The 24,362-nt window shown below is 42.2% G+C and overlaps 4 non-coding genes across 4 annotated transcripts; 2 read left to right on the plus strand and 2 right to left on the minus strand.

The window, feature by feature from the left end:
* Nucleotides 1–548: 548 nt before the first annotated feature.
* Nucleotides 549–732, minus strand: LOC140317133 (U2 spliceosomal RNA). Its single transcript, XR_011917477.1, has one exon. It is a non-coding gene; the product is annotated as a U2 spliceosomal RNA (small nuclear RNA).
* A 308-nt stretch (nt 733–1,040) lies between these two features.
* LOC140317261 (U5 spliceosomal RNA) lies at nt 1,041–1,154 on the minus strand. Its single transcript, XR_011917590.1, has one exon. It is a non-coding gene; the product is annotated as a U5 spliceosomal RNA (small nuclear RNA).
* Nucleotides 1,155–22,468: 21,314 nt separating this feature from the next.
* LOC140317366 (U5 spliceosomal RNA) lies at nt 22,469–22,582 on the plus strand. The gene has a single exon (XR_011917687.1). It is a non-coding gene; the product is annotated as a U5 spliceosomal RNA (small nuclear RNA).
* Nucleotides 22,583–22,890: 308 nt separating this feature from the next.
* Nucleotides 22,891–23,074, plus strand: LOC140317059 (U2 spliceosomal RNA). Its single transcript, XR_011917409.1, has one exon. It is a non-coding gene; the product is annotated as a U2 spliceosomal RNA (small nuclear RNA).
* The last annotated feature ends 1,288 nt before the right edge of the window (nt 23,075–24,362 follow it).

A 24,362-nucleotide genomic window follows, 5' to 3' on the forward strand; every position in this document is an offset into this window, starting at 1 on the left:
CCAGACCAAGCTTGTGCCATCTCAGGGAGACAACTCACCGACAGCCTCGTACTGATTCGAGACATCATTGATTACGCTAGAGACAGAAACACCCGGCTTGTCATCTTAAATTTAGACTTTGAAAAAGCATTTGATCGGGTCTCGCATCAATATCTCTTTCAGGTGTTGCAGCCATCGAAAAGGGCCCGATTGTTCCTACTTGGTGAGCTTTGCTTGGTTGAGACGCTTGCCCCCCCCCCCCTACTCCTCGGCTGACCAAGTAGAAACAATCTATTCGATGGCTGCCTTGTCTTTTACTCTGTGCAAAAGACAAGGCAGCCACAAACACCACGGGAACACCGTATTGAGGCTTTGTTCTGACCACTCATTCGGTCTCGCGTTTCTTTCAAGCAATTCACCCGGTTAGCCCGCACTCGGCTCGCTCCCAGAGCCGTGTTAAAGTCCACTTCGCATTCACTCTCTTTTCTCAGCAGATTAAAAGAAAGTTTCATCTTGGGCTCCCTGAAACTTCCATCCTGCACCGCTGTTTGCTTTTTCACAAGAGCAGAGGAGAGCGCACCGTTCCCAGCGGCACTGCAGTACCGGGTCGAGGCTTGGAGTGAACGGAGCAAGCTTCTTTTTCAACTCCTATTCTTAAAAATCCATTTAATATGTTGTCCTCGTATAGAGGACATATTAAACTGATAAGAACAGATACTACACTTGATCTTAGCCAAAAGGCAGAGAAGCGATAACTGTCCACTGTTTCAGGTCCGAGGGCCCTTGCTGGCACAATGCGCACTTGTAGCAGTGTTCTTTTTATGGCCATAGGTGGCCAGAGTGTCACGTTGCACCTCCGCCCACCCGCTGCACTGAGCACTCTTCAGCCCTTTTAAATGGTATAACTTTGCACTCCCGCATGCTCCAGCAAGCACCATTCAAGCAACAACTTTGCACTCCAGCTTCGAACATCGGCACAGTCGCAACAAGTAAGGCGACTCTACTCAGAGAAGTCACTCTGCACAGTAAGAATATTTCTTTTGCACAGACAGAAAGGGCTTCACCCGCAAAGGTAAAGCCTGCCAAAAATAGAAACAACTCATTAGTGCTGCTCTCCACAGAAATCTTTAGTAAAAGGCGAAAGACTTGTACGTTATGAAGAGAAACCAGAGTACGATTATCCGTCACTGCGGGAGCAGGGCATCAGGCTAGTTGGCATAGCCACCTTCCCCATGGTGAGCTTTGCTTGGTTGAGACGCTTGCTCCCCCCCCCCTTGCTCCTCGGCTGACCAACTAGGAACAATCGGGCCCTATTCGATGGCTGCCTTGTCTTTTACTCTGTGCAAAAGACAAGGCAGCAACAAAAACACCACGAGAATCCCGTATTGAGGCTTTGTTCTGATCGCTCATTCGGTGTCGCGTTTCTTTCAAGCAATTCTCCCGGTTAGCCCACACTCGGCTCGCTCCCATAGCCGTGTTAAAGTCTACTTCGCATTCACTCTCTTTTCTCAGCAGACTCTTGGGATTTTATCTATAAAATGAATTCCTTCACTCAAACTATGTGAAAACTGCTTTGTCCTTAATATTTACCATGTCTAGAAAGATTTAAACAAAAAAAACAACGTTGTACTTTGCAGTAAAAGAAAGAGCAAATCTAAAGTTTCAGGAATCCGAGAATAAGCTTACTTTCATGAGTTCTTCACGATTTCGGATTTTGCTATAAAATGAATTCCTTCACTCAAACTAAATTAAAACTGCTAAACCGCTAATCTGTTATATGTAAGGCAGATGTCAAATTCACCGAAATAGGATCAAAGGGTATTCGGCCAATCGAGCTGTAGCAGCTTCGGTAAAAGAGTATAAGTTTAAGAGTTTGTGAATAAAGGTGTGCGCACACATAGTGTGCTGTACGAAAATAGGCAGGGAGCAATGCCGGCTGGGGTATATGTTCTTGTATGTTGTCTGACTGTTTGATTTGAATGTGTTGTGTAAGTGTCCTGTTGAATGTTACATGTTTGGGCTTTGACACGCTTCACTGTGGTTGTTAACTGTGTGGTATGTCCTGAAATGTTATATGTTTGGGCTGTGTGACATGCTTAATGCTTGTCAGTAGCTACCCACTTATTCATATATAGCAACTGACAACATAAGAAGTCCGGACATACTTTGATAGTAGTTGTAGAAGTATCCTTATTGATAATAGATCACTAATTCATAGTGATAGAACAGTAGATGAACAGGTGCTAGCACATGTCTCACGAAAATAAAATGGGTGTATGATTGCTGACGGCAGAGCAATACTGCCAAACTTATGAGTTCTTGTGGCAAACTTGATTCAGTGTCTTGACGTGTATACGCTGTTTCGCTGACTTGATTGTCACAAGAAACAGAGTGTGTTTGATAAGATCCGACCATTTTATTACGGGAGGATCAGTATGTATGGATTCTGATGTGACTGATAAACCCATTCATATCTTAAGTAAAAAGCAGTTAAGAAAAGGTTCGAATATCCAACCAAACATATTCAAAAGTGGGAGCAGAGCTTTTCGACTGCAAGTAGGTGTGAATGTCAGATCATAATTTGCAAAAAGCTGATGAGAAAGGGTGAGAATGCCCGACTATACATCATCAAATGCGGGAGCGGAGTTGTTTGGCTGTGAGTAGGTGTGAATCTCCGACCATAATTGCTGAAAAATGTGTTAGAAAAGTTAAAAATGCCGGTCCATACATCATCAAAAGCGAGAGGGGTTGTGTTCGGCTGCAAGTAGGTGTGAATGTCCAGCCATAATTACTCACAAACGGGTAAGAAAAGGTAGTATTGCCAGACCATATATGATCAAAACAGGGAGCGGAGGTGGTTCAGCTGCAAGAAGGTTTGAATGTCCGACTAAAGTTCAAATATATTAAAGAAAGCGGGAGGAGAGGTCTTCGGATGAGAGTGGTTGAAAATTTCCGACCATAATGTATAAAATGCGGTGAAAAAAAGGTGTGATAGAACACTAAAAGGTGGAGCGGAAGTGTTCGGCTGCAAGAAGGTGTGAATGTCCGACTATATTTGGTGAAAAGCAGGTGAAGCAAGGTCTGAATGCCAAACCTTACATCATCAAATGCGAGATCAGAGGTGTTTGGCTGCAAGAAGGCCATAGTTTGCCAAAAGCGGGTAAGGTGCGAATGTCCGACTAAATATCAAAAAAATTTGGGGCAGAGGTCTTCGGATGCAAGTGGGTGTGAATATCCAACCATACAAGTATGGTGGAGAGGAAGCTGTGAATAGCCGACCATAGTTTGGAAAAAGCGGGTAAGAAAAGGTTTGAATACACGAACATACACCATCAAAAGAGGGAGCGGAGGTGTTCCGCTGTACGAAGTTGTGAATGTCCGACCATAGTTGGTAAAAAGCGGGTAAGAAAAGGTTAAAATACCCGACTGTACACAATCAATAGCGGGAGCGGATGTGTTCGGCTACAAGAAGGTGTGAAAGTCCGACCATGGTTTGTAAAAAGCGGGTAAGAAAAGGTGCGAATGTCCGACAATGTATGATCAAAAGAGAGAGCGGAGGTTTTCGGATACAAGAAGGTTTGAATGTCCCACCATAGTTTGTAAAAAGCGGGTAAGAAAAGGTTCGAATGCCCGACTATACACCATCAAAAGCGGGAGCAGAGGTGTTCCGCTGTAAGACGGTGTGAATGTCCGACCATAGTTGGTAAAAAGCGGGTAAGAAAAGGTTAAAATACCCGACTGTACACAATCAATAGCAGGAGCGGAGTTGTTCGGCTACAAGAAGGTGTGAAAGTCCGACCATGGTTTGTAAAAACCGGGAAGAAAAGGCTCGAAAGCCCGACTATACACCATCAAAAAGAAGGTTTGAATGTCCATTAATAATTGCTTTAAAACAAGAAAGTAAATTTTCGAATATCAAACCGTACATGATCATAAGCGGGAGAGGAGGTGTTCCGCTGTAAGACGGTGTGAATGTCCGACCATAGTTGGTAAAAAGCGGATAAGAAAAGGTTAAAATACCCGACTGTACACAATCAATAGCGGGAGCGGAGTTGTTCAGCTAAGAGAAGGTGTGAAAGTCCGACCATGGTTTGTAAAAAGCGGGTAAGAAAAGGTTTGTATGCCCGAATATACACTATCAAAACCGGAAGTGTAGGTGTTCGGCTGCAAGAAGGTGTGAACGTCCGACCAAAGTTTGTAAAAAAGCAGTTAAGAAAAGGTTCGAATATCTAACCAAACATAATCAAAAGCGGGAGCAGAGCTGTTCGACTGCAAGTAGGTGTGAATGTCAGAGAATAATTTGCAAAAAGCTGATGAGAAAGGGTGAGAAATCCTGACTATACACCATCAAATGAGGTAGCGGAGTTGTTCGGCTGTGAGTAGGTGTGATTCTCCAACCATAATTGCTGAAAAATGTGTTAGAAAAGGTAAGAATGCCGGTCCATACATCATCAAAAGCGGGAGAGGTGGTGTTCGGCTACAAGTAGGTGTGAATGTCCATTAATAATTGCTTTAAAACATGAAAAAAAAATTTCGAATATCAAACCTTACATGATCATTAGCGGGAGAGGAGGTGTTCAGCTGCAAGAAGATGTGAATATCCACCTATAATTAATGAAAAATGGGTAGGAAAAGATGCGAATGTCCAACCATAAATCATCAAAAGCAGGAGTGGAGTTGTTCAGCTACAAGAAGGTATGAAAGTCCAACCATGGTTTGTAAAAAGCGGGTAAGAGAAGGTTCGAATACCCGAATATATACCATCAAAAGCGGAAGCGGGGGTGTTCAGCTGAAAGAAGGTCTAAATGTCCATCAATAATTGCTAGAAAACATGAAAGAAAATTTTCGAAAATCAAACCACACATGATCATAAGTGGGAGAGGATGTGTTCAGCTGCAAGAAGGTGTGAATGTCCACCCATAATACCTGAAAAATGGGTAAAAAAAAGGTGCGAATGCCCAACCATACATCATCAAAAGCAGGAGTGCATGTGTTCGGCTACAAGAAGGTGTGAACGTCCAACCAAAGTTTGTAAAAAGCAGTTAAGAAAAGGTTCGAATATCCAACCATACATAATCAAAAGCGGGAGCAGAGCTGTTCGACTGCAAGTAGGTGTGAATGTCAGATCATAATTTGCAAAAAAGCTGATGAGAAAGGGTGAGAATGCCCAACTATACACCATCAAATGCGGTAGCGGAGTTGTTCGACTGTGAGTAGGTGTGAATCTCCAACCATAATTGCTGAAAAATGTGTTAGAAAAGGTAAAAATGCCGGTCCATACATAATCAAAATCGGGAGAGGTGGTGTTCAGCTGCAAGAAGGTCTAAATGTCCATCAATAATTGCTAGAAAACATGAAAGAAAATTTTCGAAAATCAAACCACACATGATCATAAGTGGGAGAGGAGGTGTTCAGCTGCAAGAAGGTGTGAATGTCCACCCATAATACCTGAAAAATGGGTAAAAAAAAGGTGCGAATGCCCAACCATACATCATCAAAAGCAGGAGTGCATGTGTTCGGCTACAAGACGGTGTGAACGTCCGACCAAAGTTTGTAAAAAGCATTAAGAAAATGTTCGAATATCCAACCAAACATAATCAAAAGCGGGAGCAGAGCTGTTCGACTTCAAGTAGGTGTGAATATCAGATCATAATTTGCAAAAAGCTGATGAGAAAGGGTGAGAATGCCCGACTATACACTATCAAATGTGGGAGCGGAGGTGTTCGTCTGTGAGTAGGTGTGAATGTCCGACCATAATTGCTGAAAAATGTGTTAGAAAAGGTAAGAATGCCGGACCATATATCATCAAAAGCGGGAGAGGTTGTGTTCGGCTGCAAGAAGGTGTGAATGTCCAGCCATAATTACTCACAAACGGGTAAGAAAAGGTACTATTGCCAGACCATATATGATCAAAACAGGGAGCGGAGGTGGTTCAGCTGCAAGAAGGTTTGAATATCCGACTAAAGTTTGTAAAAAGCGGGTAAGACAAGGTGTGAATGCCCGACAATGTATGATCAAAAGAGGAGCGGAGGTTTTCGGCTGCAAGGTCTGAATGTCCACCCATAATTACTGAAAAATGGGTAAGAAAAGGTGCGAAAGCCCAACCGCACATGATCATAAGTGGATGAGAAGGTGTTCGACTGTAAGTAGGTGTGAATGTAAGATCATGATTTGTAAAAAGCGGGTAAGAAAAGGTAAGAATGCCCAACCATAAATTATCAAAAGCGGCAGCAGTATCGGCTGGTATTTATCAATGTCTAGATAGATTTCAACAAAAAACAACGTTGTACTTTGCAGTAAAAGAAAGTGCAAATCAAAAGTTTTAGGAATCCGAGAATAAGCTTATTTTCATGAGTTCTGCACGATTTCGGATTTTATGTATAAAATGAATTTCTTCACGCAAACTAAGTTAACACTGCTTTGTCCTTCATATGTACCCATTTCTACATATATTTCAAGCATAAACTTCCTCATATTTCCCTGAATGAGAAAGAGCCACACTTGTGATTAAGCCATACCTCCCTTTTGAGGAGTTCTGCATGATTTGGGATTTTATCTATAAAATTAATTCCTTCACTCAAACTATGTTAAAACGGCTTTTACCTTCATATATATCAATGTCTCGATAGATTTAAACAAAAAAAACAACGTTGTACTTTGCAATAAAAGAAAGAGCAAATCAAAAGTTTTAGGAATCCGAGAATAAGCTTATTTTCATGAGTTCTGCACGATTTCGGATTTTATGTATAAAATGAATTAATTCACTCAAACCAAGTTAAAACTGCTTTTTCCTTCATATTTATCAATGTCTAGATCGACTTCAACAAAGAACAACATTGCATTTTGCAGTAGAAGAAAGAGCAAAACTGAAGGATCAGGAATCCGAGAATAAGATTCTTTTCATACGTTCTGCATGATTTGGGATTTTATGTATAAAATGAATTCCTTCACTCAAACTAAGTTAACACTGCTTTGTCCTTCATATGTACCCATTTCTACATATATTTCAAGCATAAACTTCCTCATACTACCGTGAATGAGAAAGAACCACACTTGTGATTAAGCCATACGCCCCTTTTGAGGAGTTCTGCATGATTTGGGATTTTATCTATAAAATTAATTCCTTCACTCAAACTATGTTAAAACGGCTTTTACCTTCATATTTATCAATGTCTCGATAGATTTAAACAAAAAAACAACGTTGTACTTTGCAATAAAAGAAAGAGCAAATCAAAAGTTTTAGGAATCCGAGAATAAGCTTATTTTCATGTGTTCTGCACGATTTCGGATTTTATATATAAAATGAATTCATTCACTCAAACCAAGTTAAAACTGCTTTTTCCTTCATATTTATCAATGTCTAGATCGACTTCAACAAAGAACAACATTGCATTTTGCAGTAGAAGAAAGAGCAAAACTGAAGGATCAGGAATCCGAGAATAAGCTTCTTTTCATACGTTCTGCATGATTTGGGATTTTATGTATAAAATGAATTCCTTCACTCAAACTAAGTTAACACTGCTTTGTCCTTCATATGTACCCATTTCTACATATATTTCAAGCATAAACTTCCTCATACTACCGTGAATGAGAAAGAACCACACTTGTGATTAAGCCATACGCCCCTTTTGAGGAGTTCTGCATGATTTGGGATTTTATCTATAAAATCAATTCCTTCACTCAAACTATGTTAAAACGGCTTTTACCTTCACATTTATCAATGTCTCGATAGATTTAAACAAAAAAACAACGTTGTACTTTGCAGTAAAAGAAAGAGCCAATCAAAAGTTTTAGGAATCCGAGAATAAGCTTATTTTCATGAGTTCTGCACGATTTCGGATTTTATGTATAAAATGAATTCATTCACTCAAACCAAGTTAAAACTGCTTTTTCCTTCATATTTATCATCGACTTCAACAAAGAACAACATTGTATTTTGCAGTAGAAGAAAGAGCAACACTGAAGGATCAGGAATCCGAGAATAAGCTTATTTTCTTATGGGCAAGTGGGAACTGCTTTGTCCTTCATATTTATCAATGTGTAGATGGATTTCAACTTCTTCTACTGCAAAGTCCAATGTTTTTCTTTGTTGAAGTCGATCTAGACATTGATGAATATGGAAGGACAAAGCAGTTTTAACTTGGTTTGAGCAAAGCAATTCATTTTATAGCAAAATCCGAAATCGTGCAGAACTCATGAAAGCAGGCCTATACTCGGATTCCTGAAACTTTAGATTTGCTCTTTTTTTTACTGCAAAGTACAACGTTGTTTTTTTGTTTAAATATTTCTAGACATGGTAAATATGAAGGACAAATCAGTTTTAACATAGTTTGAGTGAAGTAATGCATTTTATAAGCAAAATCCCAAATCATGCAGAACTCACGAAATGCTTTTTCTCGCTTTTCACTGCTTTTTACAAACTTTGGTCGGACGTTCACACCTTCTTGTATCCGAACACCTCCGCTTCCGCTTTTGATGATGTATATTCGGGCATTCGAACCTTTTTTTTACCCGCTTTTTAAAAACCATTGTCGGACTTTCACACCTTCTTGCAGCCGAACACCACCTCTCCCGCTTTTGATGATGTATGGTCCAGTATTCTTACCTTTTCTAACACATTTTTCAGCAATTATGGTCGGACATTCACACCTACTCACAGCTGGACACCTCCGCTCCCGCTTTTGATCATACAATGTCGGGACATCGCTCCTTGTCTTACCAGCTTTTTACAAACTTTAGTCGAACATTCACACCTTCTTGCAGCTGAACACCTCCGCTCCCGCTTTTGATGATGTATAGTCGGGCTTTCGAGCCTTTTCTTACCCGGTTTTTACAAATTATGGTTGGACATTCAGACCTTGCAGCCGAACACCTCCGCTCTCTCTTTTGATCATACATTGTTGGGCATTCGCACCTTGTCTTACCCGCTTTTTACAAACTATAGTCAGACATTAACACCTTGCAGCTGAACCTCCGCTCCCTGTTTTGATCATGTATGGTCTGGCAATACTACCTTTTCTTCCCCCGTTTGTGAGTAATTATGGCTGGACATTCACACCTACTTGCAGTCGAACAGCTCTGCTCCCGCTTTTGATTATGTTTGGTTGGATATTCGAACCTTTTCTTAACTGCTTTTTACAAACCATGGTCGGACTTTCACACCTTCTTGTAGCCGAACAACTCCACTCCCGCTATTGATTGTGTACAGTCGGGTATTTTAACCTTTTCTTACCCGCTTTTTACCAACTATGGTCGGACATTCACACGTCTTACAGCGGAACACCTCCGCTCCCGCTTTTTATGGTGTATAGTCGGGCATTCGAACCTTTTCTTACCCGCTATTTACAAACTATGGTAGGACATTCAAACCTTCGTGTATCCGAAAACCTCCGCTCTCTCTTTTGATCATACATTGTCGGACATTCGCACCTTTTCTTACCCGCTTTTTACAAACCATGGTCGGACTGTCACACCTTCTTGTAGCCGAACACATCCGCTCCCGCTATTGATTGTGTACAGTTGGGTATTTTAACCTTTTCTTACCCGCTTTTTACCAAGTATGGTTGGACATTCACACCTTCGTACAGCGGAACACCTCCGCTCCCTCTTTTGATGGTGTATGTTCGGGCATTCAAACCTTTTCTTACCCGCTTTTTCCAAACTATGGTCGGCTATTCACAGCTTCCTCTCCACCATACTTGTATGGTGGGATATTCACACCCACTTGCATCCGAAAACCTCCGCCCCAAATTTTGTTGATATTTAGTCGGACATTCGCACCTTACCCGCTTTTGGCAAACTATGGCCTTCTTGCAGCCTAACAACTCTGATCTTGCATTTGATGATGTAAGGTTGGGCATTCAGACCTTGCTTCACCTGCTTTTCACCAAATATAGTCGGACATTCACACCTTCTTGCAGCCGAACACTTCCGCTCCACCTTTTAGTGTTCTATCACACCTTTTTTTTCACCGCATTTTATACATTATGGTTGGAAATTTTCAACCACTTTCATCCGAAGACCTCTCCTCCCGCTTTTGTTAATATATTTGAACTTTAGTTTGACATTCAAACCTTCTTGCAGCTGAACCACCTCCGCTCCCTGTTTTGATCATATATGGTCTGGCAATACTACCTTTTCTTACCCGTTTGTGAGTAATTATGGCTGGACATTCACACCTACTTGCAGCCGAACACAACCTCTCTCGCTTTTGATGATGTATGGACCAGCATTTTTACCTTTTCTAACACATTTTTCAGCAATTATGGTCGGAGATTCACACCTACTCAAAGCCGAACAACTCCGCTCCCGCATTTGATGATGTATAGTCGGGCATTCTCACCCTTTCTATTCAGCTTTTTGCAAATTATGATCTGACATTCACACCTACTTGCAGTCGAACAGCTCTGCTCCCGCTTTTGATTATGTTTGGTTGGATATTCGAACCTTTTCTTAACTTCTTTTTACATATTTTGGTTGGACGTTCACACCTTCTTGTAGCCGAACACTTCCACTCCTGCTTTTGATGATGTATGGTTGGGCATTCACACCTTTTTTTTGCCCATTTTTCAGGAATTATGGGTGGACATTCACACCTTGCAGCTGAACACCTCCTATCCCACTTATGATCATGTGCGGTTTGATTTTAGAAAAGTTTCTTTCATGTTTTCTAGCAATTATTGATGGACATGTAGACCTTCTTGCAGCTGAACACCTCCGCTCCCGCTTTTGATCATACATTGTCAGGCATTCGCACCTTGTCTTACCCACTTTTTACAAACTTTAGTCGAACAGTCACACCTTTTTGCAGCCGAACACCACCTCTACCGCTTTTGATGATGTATGGTCCAGCATTCTTACCTTTTCTAACACATTCTTCAGCAATTATGGTCGGACATTCACACCTACTCAGAGCCGAACACCTCCACTCCCGCATTTGATGGTCTATAGTCGGGCATTCTACAGCGGAAAAGACTCATTGTTATGTTTGGTTAGATATTCAAACCTTTTCTTAACTGCTTTTTACAAACTTTGGTCGGACGTTCACAATATCTTGCAGCCGAACACCTCCGCTTCCGCTTTTGATGGTGTATATTCGGGCATACGAACCTTTTCTTACCCGCTTTTTACAAACCAAGGTCGGACTTTCACACCTTCTCTTAGCTGAACAACTCCGCTCCCTCTTTTGATTGTGTACAGTCGGGTAATTTAACCTTTTCTTACCCGCTTTTTACCATCTATGGTCGGACATTCACACCGTCTTACAGCGGAACACCTCCGCTCCCTCTTTTGATGATGTATGGTTAGGCATTCGCACCTTTTCTTACCCATTTTTCAGTAATTATGGGTAGACATTCACACCTTCTTGCAGCTGAACACCTCCTCTCCTGCTTATGATCATGTGCAGTTTGATATTCGAAAATTTTCTTTCATGTTTTCTAGCAATTATTGATGGACATTCAGACTGTCTTGAAGCTGAACACCGTCTTGAAGCTGAACACCTCCGCTCCCACTTTTGATGGTGTATAGTCGGGCTTTCGAGCCTTTTCTTCCCCGGTTTTTACAAATTATGGTTGGACATTCAGACCTTCTTGCAGCCGAAAACCTCCACTCCCTCTTTTGATCATACATTGTCGGGCATTCGCACCTTTTCTTACCCGCTTTTTACAAACCATGGTCGGACTTTCACACCTTCTTGTAGCCGAACAACTCCGCTCCCGCTATTGATTGTGTACAGTCGGGTATTTTAACCTTTTCTTACCCGCTTTTTACCAACTATTGTTGGACATTCACACCGTCTTACAGCGGAACACCTCCGCTCCCTCTTTTGATGGTGTATGTTCGGGCACTCGAACCTTTTCTTACCCGCTTTTTACAAACTATGGTCAGACATTCAAACCTTCTTGTAGCCGAACACATCCACTCCTGCTTTTGATGATGGGTATTCAAACCTACTTGTTGCCCGCTTTTCATTAATTATGGGTGGACATACACACCTTGTCGCAGCCAAACACCTCCGCTCCCTGTTTTGATCATGTATGATTGGACATTCGCACCTTTTCTCACCCGCTTTTTACTATGGTCGGCCATTCACAGCTTCCTCTCCACCATACTTGTATGGTGGGATATTCGCACCCACTTGCATCCGAAGACCTCCGCCCCCACTTTTGTTGATATTTAGTCGGTCATTCGCAGCTTACCCGCTTTTGGCAAACTATGGCCTTCTTGCAGCCAAACACCTCTGATCTCGTTTTTGATGATGTAAGGTTGGGCATTCAGACATTGCTTCACCTGCTTTTCACCAAATATAGTCGAACAGTCACACCTTCTTGCAGCCGAACACTTCTGCTCCACCTTTTAGTGTTCTATGGGGTATTCACACCTTTTTTTTCACCGCATTTTATTGATTATGGTTGGAAATTCTCACCCACTCTTATCCGAAGACCTCTCCTCCTGCTTTTGTTAATATATAGTCGGCCATTCAAACCTTTTCTTACCCGCTTTTTACAAATTATGGTCGAACATTCACACCTACTTGCAGCCGAACACCTCCGCTCCCGCTTTTGATGGTGTATAGTCGGGCTTTCGAGCCTTTTCTTCCCCGGTTTTTACAAATTATGGTTGTACATTCAGACCTTGCAGCCGAAAACCTCCGCTCCCTCATTTGATCATACATTGTCAGGCATTCGCACCTTGTCTTACCCGCTTTTTATAAACTTTAGTCAGACATTCACACCTTGCAGCTGAACCACCTCCGCTCCCTGTTTTGATAATGTATGGTCTGGCAATACTACCTTTTCTTACCGGTTTGTGAGTAATTATGGCTGGACATTCACACCTACTTGCAGCCGAACAACACTTTTCCCGCTTTTGATGATGTATGGTCCGGCATTCTAGTCTTTTCCAACACATTTTTCAGCAATTATGGTTTGACATTCACAACTACTTACAGCCGAACACTTCCGCTCCCGCTTTTGATTATGTTTGGTTGGATATTCGAAACTTTTCTTCACTGCTTTTTACAAACTTTGGTCGGACATTCACACCTTCTTGCAGCCGAACACCTCCGCTTCCGCTTTTGATGGTATATATTCGGGCATTCGAACCTTTTCTTACCCGCTTTTTACAAACCATGGTCGGACTTTCACACCTCCTTGTAGCCGAACAACTCCGCTCCCGCTATTGATTGTGTACAGTCGGGTATTTTAACCTTTTCTTACCCGCTTTATACCAACTATTGTTGGACATTCACACCGTCTTACAGCGGAACACCTCCGCTCCCTCTTTTGATGGTGTATGTTCGGGCATTCGAACCTTTTCTTACCCGCATTTTACGAACTATGGTCGGACATTCAAACCTTCTTTTAGCAAAACACATCCACTCCTGCTTCTGATGATGTATGGTTGAGCATTCGCACCTTTTCTTACCCATTTTTTACAAACTATGGTCGGACATTCACACCTTCTTGCAGCTGAACACCTCCTCTCCCGCTTATGATGATGTGTGGTTTGATATTCGAAAATTTTCTTTCATGTTTTCTAGCAATTATTGATGGACATTCAGACCTTTTTGCAGCTGAACACCTCCGCTCCCGCTTTTGATGATGTATAGTCGGGCTTTCGAGCCTTTTCTTCCCCGGTTTTTACATAATTATTGTTGGACATTCAGACCTTCTTGCAGCCGAAAACCTCCGCTCCCTCTTTTGATCATACATTGTCGGGCATTCGCACCTTCTCTTACCCGCTTTTTACAAACCAGGGTCTGACTTTCACACCTTTTAGTAGCCGAACAACTCCGCTCCCGCTATTGATTGTGTACAGTCGGGTATTTTCACCTTTTCTTACCCGCTTTTTACCAACTATGGTCAGACATTCACACCTTCTTACAGTGGAACACCTCCGCTCCCTCTTTTGATGGTGTATGTTCGGGCATTCGAAACTTTTCTTACCCGTTTTTTACAAACTATGGTCGGACATTAAAACCTTCTTGTAGCCGAACACATCCACTCCTGCTTTTGATGATGTATGGTTGGGCATTCGTACCTTTTCTTACCCATTTTGCAGTAATTATGGGTGGACATTCACACCTTTTTGCATTTTAACACCTCCTCTCCCGCTTATGATCATGTGCGGTTTGATATTCGAAAATTCTCTTCCATGTTTTCTAGCAATTATTGATGGACATTCAGACCTTCTTGCAGCTGAACACCTCCGCTCCAGCTGTTGATGGTGTATAGTCGGGCTTTCGAGCCTTTTTTTTCCCCGATTTTTACAAATTATGGATGGACATTCAGACCTTCTTTCAGCCGAAAACCTCCGCTCCCTTTTTTGATCATACATTGTCGGGCATTCGCACCTTTTCTTACCCGCTTTTTACAATTCATTGTTGGACTTTCACACCTTTTAGTAGCGGAACAACTCTGCTCCCGCTATTGATTGTGTACAATAGGGTATTTTAACCTTTTCTTACCTGCTTTTTGCCAATTATGGTTGGACATTCACACCTTCTTACAGCGGAACACCTCCGCTCCCTCCTTTGATGGTGTATGTTCGGGCATTCGAACCTTTTCTTACCCGCTTTTTACAAACTATGGTCAGACATTCAAACCTTCTTGTAGCCGAACACATCCACTCCTGCTTTTGATGATGGGTATTCAAACCTACTTGTTGCCCGCTTTTCATTAATTATGGGTGGACATACACACCTTGTCGCAGCCAAACACCTCCGCTCCCTGTTAGGATCATGTATGGTTGGGCATTCGTACCTTTTCTTACCCATTTTGCAGTAATTATGGGTGGACATTCACACCTTCTTGCATTTGAACACCTCCTCTCCCGCTTATGATCATGTGCGGTTTGATATTCGAAAATTCTCTTCCATGTTTTCTAGCAATTATTGATGGACATTCAGACCTTCTTGCAGCTGAACACCTCCGCTCCAGCTGTTGATGGTGTATAGTCGGGCTTTCGAGCCTTTTCTTCCCAGATTTTTACAAAATATGGATGGACATTCAGACCTTGTTTCAGCCGAAAACCTCCTCTCCCTCTTTTGATCATACATTGTCGGGCATTCACACCTTTTCTTACCCGCTTTTTACAAACCATGGTCGGACTTTCACACCTTTTAGTAGCGGAACAACTCTGCTCCCGCTATTGATTGTGTACAATCGGGTATTTTAACCTTTTCTTACCTGCTTTTTGCCAACAATGGTCGGACATTCACACCTTCTTACAGCGGAACACCTCCGCTCCCTCCTTTGATGGTGTATGTTCGGGCATTCGAACCTTTTCTTACCCGCTTTTTACAAACTATGGTCAGACATTCACACCTTCTTGCAGCCGAACACTTCCGCTCTACCTTTTAGTGTTCTATGGGGTATTCACACCTTTTTTTTCACCGCATTTTATAGATTATGGTTGTAAATTCTCACCCACTCTTATCCGAAGACCTCTCCTCCTGCTTTGGTTAATATATAGTCGGGCATTCGAACCTTTTCTTACCCGCTTTTTACAAATTATGGTCGAACATTCACACCTACTTGCAGCCGAACACCTCCGCTCCCGCTTTTGATGGTGTATAGTCGGGCTTTCGAGCCTTTTCTTCCCCGGTTTTTACAAATTATGGTTGGACATTCAGACCTTGCAGCCGAAAACCTCCGCTCCCTCTTTTGATGGTGTATGTTCGGGCATTCGAACCTTTTCTTACCCGCATTTTACGAACTATGGTCGGACATTCAAACCTTCTTTTAGCAAAACACATCCACTCCTGCTTTTGATGATGTATGGTTGAGCATTCGCACCTTTTCTTACCCATTTTTTACAAACTATGGTCGGACATTCACACCTTCTTGCAGCTGAACACCTCCTCTCCCGCTTATGATGATGTGTGGTTTGATATTCGAAAATTTTCTTTCATGTTTTCTAGCAATTATTGATGGACATTCAGACCTTTTTGCAGCTGAACACCTCCGCTCCCGCTTTTGATGATGTATAGTCGGGCTTTCGAGCCTTTTCTTCCCCGGTTTTTACATAATTATTGTTGGACATTCAGACCTTCTTGCAGCCGAAAACCTCCGCTCCCTCTTTTGATCATACATTGTCGGGCATTCGCACCTTCTCTTACCCGCTTTTTACAAACCAGGGTCGGACTTTCACACCTTTTAGTAGCCGAACAACTCCGCTCCCGCTATTGATTGTGTACAGTCGGGTATTTTCACCTTTTCTTACCCGCTTTTTACCAACTATTGTCAGACATTCACACCTTCTTACAGTGGAACACCTCCGCTCCCTCTTTTGATGGTGTATGTTCGGGCATTCGAAACTTTTCTTACCCGTTTTTTACAAACTATGGTCGGACATTAAAACCTTCTTGTAGCCGAACACATCCACTCCTGCTTTTGATGATGTATGGTTGGGCATTCGTACCTTTTCTTACCCATTTTGCAGTAATTATGGGTGGACATTCACACCTTTTTGCATTTTAACACCTCCTCTCCCGCTTATGATCATGTGCGGTTTGATATTCGAAAATTCTCTTCCATGTTTTCTAGCAATTATTGATGGACATTCAGACCTTCTTGCAGCTGAACACCTCCGCTCCAGCTGTTGATGGTGTATAGTCGGGCTTTCGAGCCTTTTTTTTCCCCGATTTTTACAAATTATGGATGGACATTCAGACCTTCTTTCAGCCGAAAACCTCCGCTCCCTTTTTTGATCATACATTGTCGGGCATTCGCACCTTTTCTTACCCGCTTTTTACAATTCATTGTTGGACTTTCACACCTTTTAGTAGCGGAACAACTCTGCTCCCGCTATTGATTGTGTACAATAGGGTATTTTAACCTTTTCTTACCTGCTTTTTGCCAATTATGGTTGGACATTCACACCTTCTTACAGCGGAACACCTCCGCTCCCTCCTTTGATGGTGTATGTTCGGGCATTCGAACCTTTTCTTACCCGCTTTTTACAAACTATGGTCAGACATTCAAACCTTCTTGTAGCCGAACACATCCACTCCTGCTTTTGATGATGGGTATTCAAACCTACTTGTTGCCCGCTTTTCATTAATTATGGGTGGACATACACACCTTGTCGCAGCCAAACACCTCCGCTCCCTGTTAGGATCATGTATGGTTGGGCATTCGTACCTTTTCTTACCCATTTTGCAGTAATTATGGGTGGACATTCACACCTTCTTGCATTTGAACACCTCCTCTCCCGCTTATGATCATGTGCGGTTTGATATTCGAAAATTCTCTTCCATGTTTTCTAGCAATTATTGATGGACATTCAGACCTTCTTGCAGCTGAACACCTCCGCTCCAGCTGTTGATGGTGTATAGTCGGGCTTTCGAGCCTTTTCTTCCCAGATTTTTACAAAATATGGATGGACATTCAGACCTTGTTTCAGCCGAAAACCTCCTCTCCCTCTTTTGATCATACATTGTCGGGCATTCGCACCTTTTCTTACCCGCTTTTTACAAACCATGGTCGGACTTTCACACCTTTTAGTAGCGGAACAACTCTGCTCCCGCTATTGATTGTGTACAATCGGGTATTTTAACCTTTTCTTACCTGCTTTTTGCCAACAATGGTCGGACATTCACACCTTCTTACAGCGGAACACCTCCGCTCCCTCCTTTGATGGTGTATGTTCGGGCATTCGAACCTTTTCTTACCCGCTTTTTACAAACTATGGTCAGACATTCACACCTTCTTGCAGCCGAACACTTCCGCTCTACCTTTTAGTGTTCTATGGGGTATTCACACCTTTTTTTTCACCGCATTTTATAGATTATGGTTGTAAATTCTCACCCACTCTTATCCGAAGACCTCTCCTCCTGCTTTGGTTAATATATAGTCGGGCATTCGAACCTTTTCTTACCCGCTTTTTACAAATTATGGTCGAACATTCACACCTACTTGCAGCCGAACACCTCCGCTCCCGCTTTTGATGGTGTATAGTCGGGCTTTCGAGCCTTTTCTTCCCCGGTTTTTACAAATTATGGTTGGACATTCAGACCTTGCAGCCGAAAACCTCCGCTCCCTCTTTTGATGGTGTATGTTCGGGCATTCGAACCTTTTCTTACCCGCATTTTACGAACTATGGTCGGACATTCAAACCTTCTTTTAGCAAAACACATCCACTCCTGCTTTTGATGATGTATGGTTGAGCATTCGCACCTTTTCTTACCCATTTTTTACAAACTATGGTCGGACATTCACACCTTCTTGCAGCTGAACACCTCCTCTCCCGCTTATGATGATGTGTGGTTTGATATTCGAAAATTTTCTTTCATGTTTTCTAGCAATTATTGATGGACATTCAGACCTTTTTGCAGCTGAACACCTCCGCTCCCGCTTTTGATGATGTATAGTCGGGCTTTCGAGCCTTTTCTTCCCCGGTTTTTACATAATTATTGTTGGACATTCAGACCTTCTTGCAGCCGAAAACCTCCGCTCCCTCTTTTGATCATACATTGTCGGGCATTCGCACCTTCTCTTACCCGCTTTTTACAAACCAGGGTCGGACTTTCACACCTTTTAGTAGCCGAACAACTCCGCTCCCGCTATTGATTGTGTACAGTCGGGTATTTTCACCTTTTCTTACCCGCTTTTTACCAACTATGGTCAGACATTCACACCTTCTTACAGTGGAACACCTCCGCTCCCTCTTTTGATGGTGTATGTTCGGGCATTCGAAACTTTTCTTACCCGTTTTTTACAAACTATGGTCGGACATTAAAACCTTCTTGTAGCCGAACACATCCACTCCTGCTTTTGATGATGTATGGTTGGGCATTCGTACCTTTTCTTACCCATTTTGCAGTAATTATGGGTGGACATTCACACCTTTTTGCATTTTAACACCTCCTCTCCCGCTTATGATCATGTGCGGTTTGATATTCGAAAATTCTCTTCCATGTTTTCTAGCAATTATTGATGGACATTCAGACCTTCTTGCAGCTGAACACCTCCGCTCCAGCTGTTGATGGTGTATAGTCGGGCTTTCGAGCCTTTTTTTTCCCCGATTTTTACAAATTATGGATGGACATTCAGACCTTCTTTCAGCCGAAAACCTCCGCTCCCTTTTTTGATCATACATTGTCGGGCATTCGCACCTTTTCTTACCCGCTTTTTACAATTCATTGTTGGACTTTCACACCTTTTAGTAGCGGAACAACTCTGCTCCCGCTATTGATTGTGTACAATAGGGTATTTTAACCTTTTCTTACCTGCTTTTTGCCAATTATGGTTGGACATTCACACCTTCTTACAGCGGAACACCTCCGCTCCCTCCTTTGATGGTGTATGTTCGGGCATTCGAACCTTTTCTTACCCGCTTTTTACAAACTATGGTCAGACATTCAAACCTTCTTGTAGCCGAACACATCCACTCCTGCTTTTGATGATGGGTATTCAAACCTACTTGTTGCCCGCTTTTCATTAATTATGGGTGGACATACACACCTTGTCGCAGCCAAACACCTCCGCTCCCTGTTAGGATCATGTATGGTTGGGCATTCGTACCTTTTCTTACCCATTTTGCAGTAATTATGGGTGGACATTCACACCTTCTTGCATTTGAACACCTCCTCTCCCGCTTATGATCATGTGCGGTTTGATATTCGAAAATTCTCTTCCATGTTTTCTAGCAATTATTGATGGACATTCAGACCTTCTTGCAGCTGAACACCTCCGCTCCAGCTGTTGATGGTGTATAGTCGGGCTTTCGAGCCTTTTCTTCCCAGATTTTTACAAAATATGGATGGACATTCAGACCTTGTTTCAGCCGAAAACCTCCTCTCCCTCTTTTGATCATACATTGTCGGGCATTCGCACCTTTTCTTACCCGCTTTTTACAAACCATGGTCGGACTTTCACACCTTTTAGTAGCGGAACAACTCTGCTCCCGCTATTGATTGTGTACAATCGGGTATTTTAACCTTTTCTTACCTGCTTTTTGCCAACAATGGTCGGACATTCACACCTTCTTACAGCGGAACACCTCCGCTCCCTCCTTTGATGGTTTATGTTCGGGCATTCGAACCTTTTCTTACCCACTTTTTACAAACTATGGTCAGACATTCACACCTTCTTGCAGCCGAACACTTCCGCTCTACCTTTTAGTGTTCTATGGGGTATTCACACCTTTTTTTTCACCGCATTTTATAGATTATGGTTGTAAATTCTCACCCACTCTTATCCGAAGACCTCTCCTCCTGCTTTGGTTAATATATAGTCGGGCATTCGAACCTTTTCTTACCCGCTTTTTACAAATTATGGTCGAACATTCACACCTACTTGCAGCCGAACACCTCCGCTCCCGCTTTTGATGGTGTATAGTCGGGCTTTCGAGCCTTTTCTTCCCCGGTTTTTACAAATTATGGTTGGACATTCAGACCTTGCAGCCGAAAACCTCCGCTCCCTCTTTTGATCATACATTGTCAGGCATTCGCACCTACTTGCAGCCGAATACTTCCGCTCCACCTTTTAGTGATGTATGGTTGGCATTTGCACCTTTTCTTACCCTTTCTTACCCTACTGATTGCTTAAGATGAAGTTGTTTTTTCTGAAACTACAACATTTTTTTAATTGTTGAAACTTGATTTGAAGTGGATAAATAAGGAGGACAAACAGTTTTAAGTCAGGCTGATAGAAGGAATTAATTTTATAGCAAAATCTGTATTTCGTCATATGTCGAGAGATGCTTATTGCTGAAGAAGTTCTTTCTCATTCTACAAAGTACAACGTTGTTTATCGTTGAAACTTGATTAGACATGAATAAATATGAAGGACAAAGCAGTCTTAACTTGGTTAGAGTTAAGGAATTCGTTTTATAGGAGAATCCGAATTCATGCATAACTCGTAAAATAGAGCTTATTTTCGGATTCCTGAAGAATGAGTCTGGTTCTTTCTCATAATACAAAGTTTGTTGTTTATTGTTGAAACTTCATCAGAAGTGAAGAAATAAATGAATGCCTATCAACAAATGTGGGATCTAAACTCTAGTGCTTCCTCTAAAATAATTTCCTTTCTCAATTCAGAAATGTGTGTGTGTAAGTCACAACACCCGTGACACCAAAACGGCTTTCTTTTCTCTCTTTTCTCTACACTCTGCACTGTGAGCACACACACCAAATCAGAAAGGCTTTTTTCTCTCTTTTCTACATTATGGACTGTGGGGACACAAAACCGCTCTCTCTTTTTTTTTTTTTGATTGTGTGCCAGGGCATTGTCTCACGTATTAGATTATGCTTACGATACGAATGGGTTTATCAGTCACATCAGAATCCATACATACTGATCCTCCCGTAATAAAATGGTCGGATCTTATCAAACACACTTTGTTTCTTGTGACAATCAAGTCAGCGAAACAGCGTATACACGTCAAGACACTGAATCAAGTTTGCCACAAGAACTCATAAGTTTGGCAGTATTGCTCTGCCGTCAGCAATCATACATCCATTTTATTTTCGTGAGACATGTGCAGGCACCTGTTCATCTACTGTTCTATCACTATGAATTAGTTTATCTATTATCAATAAGGATACTTCTACAACTACTATCAAAGTATGTCCAGACTTCTTATGTTGTCAGTTGCTATATATGAATAAGTGGGTAGCTACTGACAAGCATTAAGCATGTCACACAGCCCAAACATATAACATTTCAGGACACACCACACAGTTAACAACCACAGTGAAGTGTCAAAGCCCAAACATGTAACATTCAACAGGACACTTACACAACACATTCAAATCAAACAGTCAGACAACATACAAGAACATATACCCCAGCCGGCATTGCTCCCTGCCTATTTTCCTACAGCTCACTATGTGTGCGCACACCTTTATTCACAAACTCTTCAACTTATACTCTTTTACCAAAGCTGCTACAGCTCGATTGGCCGAATACCCTTAGATCCTATTTCGGTGAATTTGACATCTGCCTTACATGTAACAGATTAGCGGTTTAGCAGTTTTAATTTAGTTTCAGTGAAGGAATTCATTTTATAGCAAAATCCGAAATCGTGAAGAACTCATGAAAGTAAGCTTATTCTCGGATTCCTGAAACTTTAGATTTGCTCTTTCTTTTACTGCAAAGTACAACGTTGTTTTTTTTTTGTTTAAATCTTTCTAGACATGGTAAATATGAAGGACAAAGCAGTTTTAACATAGTTTGAGTGAAGGAATTCATTTTATAGATAAAATCCCAAGAGTCTGCTGAGAAAAGAGAGTGAATGCAAAGTAGACTTTAACACGGCTCTGGGAGCGAGCCGAGTGTGGGCTAACCGGGAGAATTGCTTGAAAGAAACGCGACACCGAATGAGCGGTCAGAACAAAGCCTCAATACGGTGTTCCCGTGGTGTTTTTGTTGCTGCCTCGTCGATTGCACAGGGGCAAGCATTTCAACCAAGCAACGCTCACCATGGGGAAGGTGGCTATGGCAACTAGCCTGATGCCCTGCTCCTGCAGTGACGGATAATCGTACTCTGGTTTCTCTTCATAACATACAAGTCTTTCGCCTTTTACTAAAGACTTTCGTGGAGAGCAGCACTAATGAGTTGTTTCTATTTTTGGCAGGCTTTACCTTTGCGGGTGAAGCCCTTTCTGTCTGTGCAAAAGAAATCTTGTTACTGTGCAGAGTGACTTCTCTGAGTAGAGTCGCCTTACTTGTTGCGATTGTGCCGATGTTCGAAGCTGGAGTGCAAAGTTGTTGCTTGAATGGTGCTTGCTGGAGCATGCGGGAGTGCAAAGTTATACCATTTAAAAGGGCTGAAGAGTGCTCAGTGCAGCGGGTGGGCGGAGGTGCAACGTGACACTCTGGCCACCTATGGCCATAAAAAGAACACTGCTACAAGTGCAAATTGTGCCAGCAAGGGCCCTCGGACCTGAAACAGTGGACAGTTATCGCTTCTCGGCCTTTTGGCTAAGATCAAGTGTAGTATCTGTTCTTATCAGTTTAATATGTCCTCTATACGAGGACTACACATTAAATGGATTTTTAAGAATAGGAGTTGAAAAAGAAGCTTGCTCCGTTCACTCCAAGCATCGACCCAGTACTGCAGTGCCGCTGGGAACGGTGCGCTCTTCTCTGCTCTTGTGAAAAAGCAAACAGCGGTGCAGGATGGAAGTTTCAGGGAGCCCAAGATGAAACTTTCTTTTAATCTGCTGAGAAAAGAGAGTGAATGCGAAGTAGACTTTAACACAGCTCTGGGAGCTAGCCGAGTGTGGGCTAACCGGGAGAATTGCTTGAAAGAAACGCAACACCAAATGAGTGGTCAGAACAAAGCCTCAATACGGTGTTCCCGTGGTGTTTGTGGCTGCCTTGTCTTTTGCACAGAGTAAAAGACAAGGCAGCCATCGAATAGGGCCCGATTGTTCCTACTTGGTCAGCCGAGGAGCAAGGGGGGGGAGCAAGCGTCTCAACCAAGCAAATCTCACCAAGTAGGAACAATCGGGCCCTATTCGATGGCTGCAACACCTGAAAGAGATATTGATGCGAGACCCGATCAAAAGCTTTTTCAAAGTCTAAATTTAAGATGACAAGCCGGGTGTTTCTGTCTCTAGCGTAATCAATGATGTCTCGAATCAGTACGAGGCTGTCGGTGAGTTGTCTCTCTGAGATGGCACAAGCCTGGTCTGGGTGAATTACCTCCTCTAAAACAGAGGACATCCGTGTCGTTAAAACCTTGCTAAAAAGTTTACAGTCAAAGTTTAAAAGTGTGATGGGCCTCCAATTCTTTAGGTCAGTCTTATCATTTTTATCAGAAGTGAAGAAATAAATGAATGCCTATCAACAAATGTGGGATCTAAACTCTAGTGCTTCCTCTAAAATAATTTCCTTTCTCAATTTAGAAATGTGTGTATGTAAGTCACAACACCCGTGACACCAAAACGGCTTTCTTTTCTCTACACTCTGCACTATGAGCACACACACCAAATCAGAAAGGGTTTTTTCTCTCTTTTCTACATTATGGACTGTGGGGACACAAAACCGCTCTCTCTTTTTTTTTTTATCGTGTGCCAGGGCGTTGTCTGACGTATTAGATTGTGCTTAAGATACGAATGGGTTTATCAGTCACATCAGAATCCATACATACTGATCCTCCCGTAATAAAATGGTCGGATCTTATCAAACACACTTTGTTTCTTGTGACAATCAAGTCAGCGAAACAGCGTATACACGTCAAGACACTGAATCAAGTTTGCCACAAGAACTCATAAGTTTGGCAGTATTGCTCTGCCGTCAGCAATCATACATCCATTTTATTTTCGTGAGACATGTGCAGGCACCTGTTCATCTACTGTTCTATCACTATGAATTAGTTTATCTATTATCAATAAGGATACTTCTACAACTACTCTATCAAAGTATGTC

Source organism: Leuresthes tenuis, unplaced genomic scaffold, assembly GCF_036924035.1.
Source record: "Leuresthes tenuis unplaced genomic scaffold, fLeuTen1.0.hap1 SCAF_10, whole genome shotgun sequence".
In the NCBI taxonomy this organism is placed as follows: Eukaryota; Metazoa; Chordata; class Actinopteri; order Atheriniformes; family Atherinopsidae; genus Leuresthes; species Leuresthes tenuis.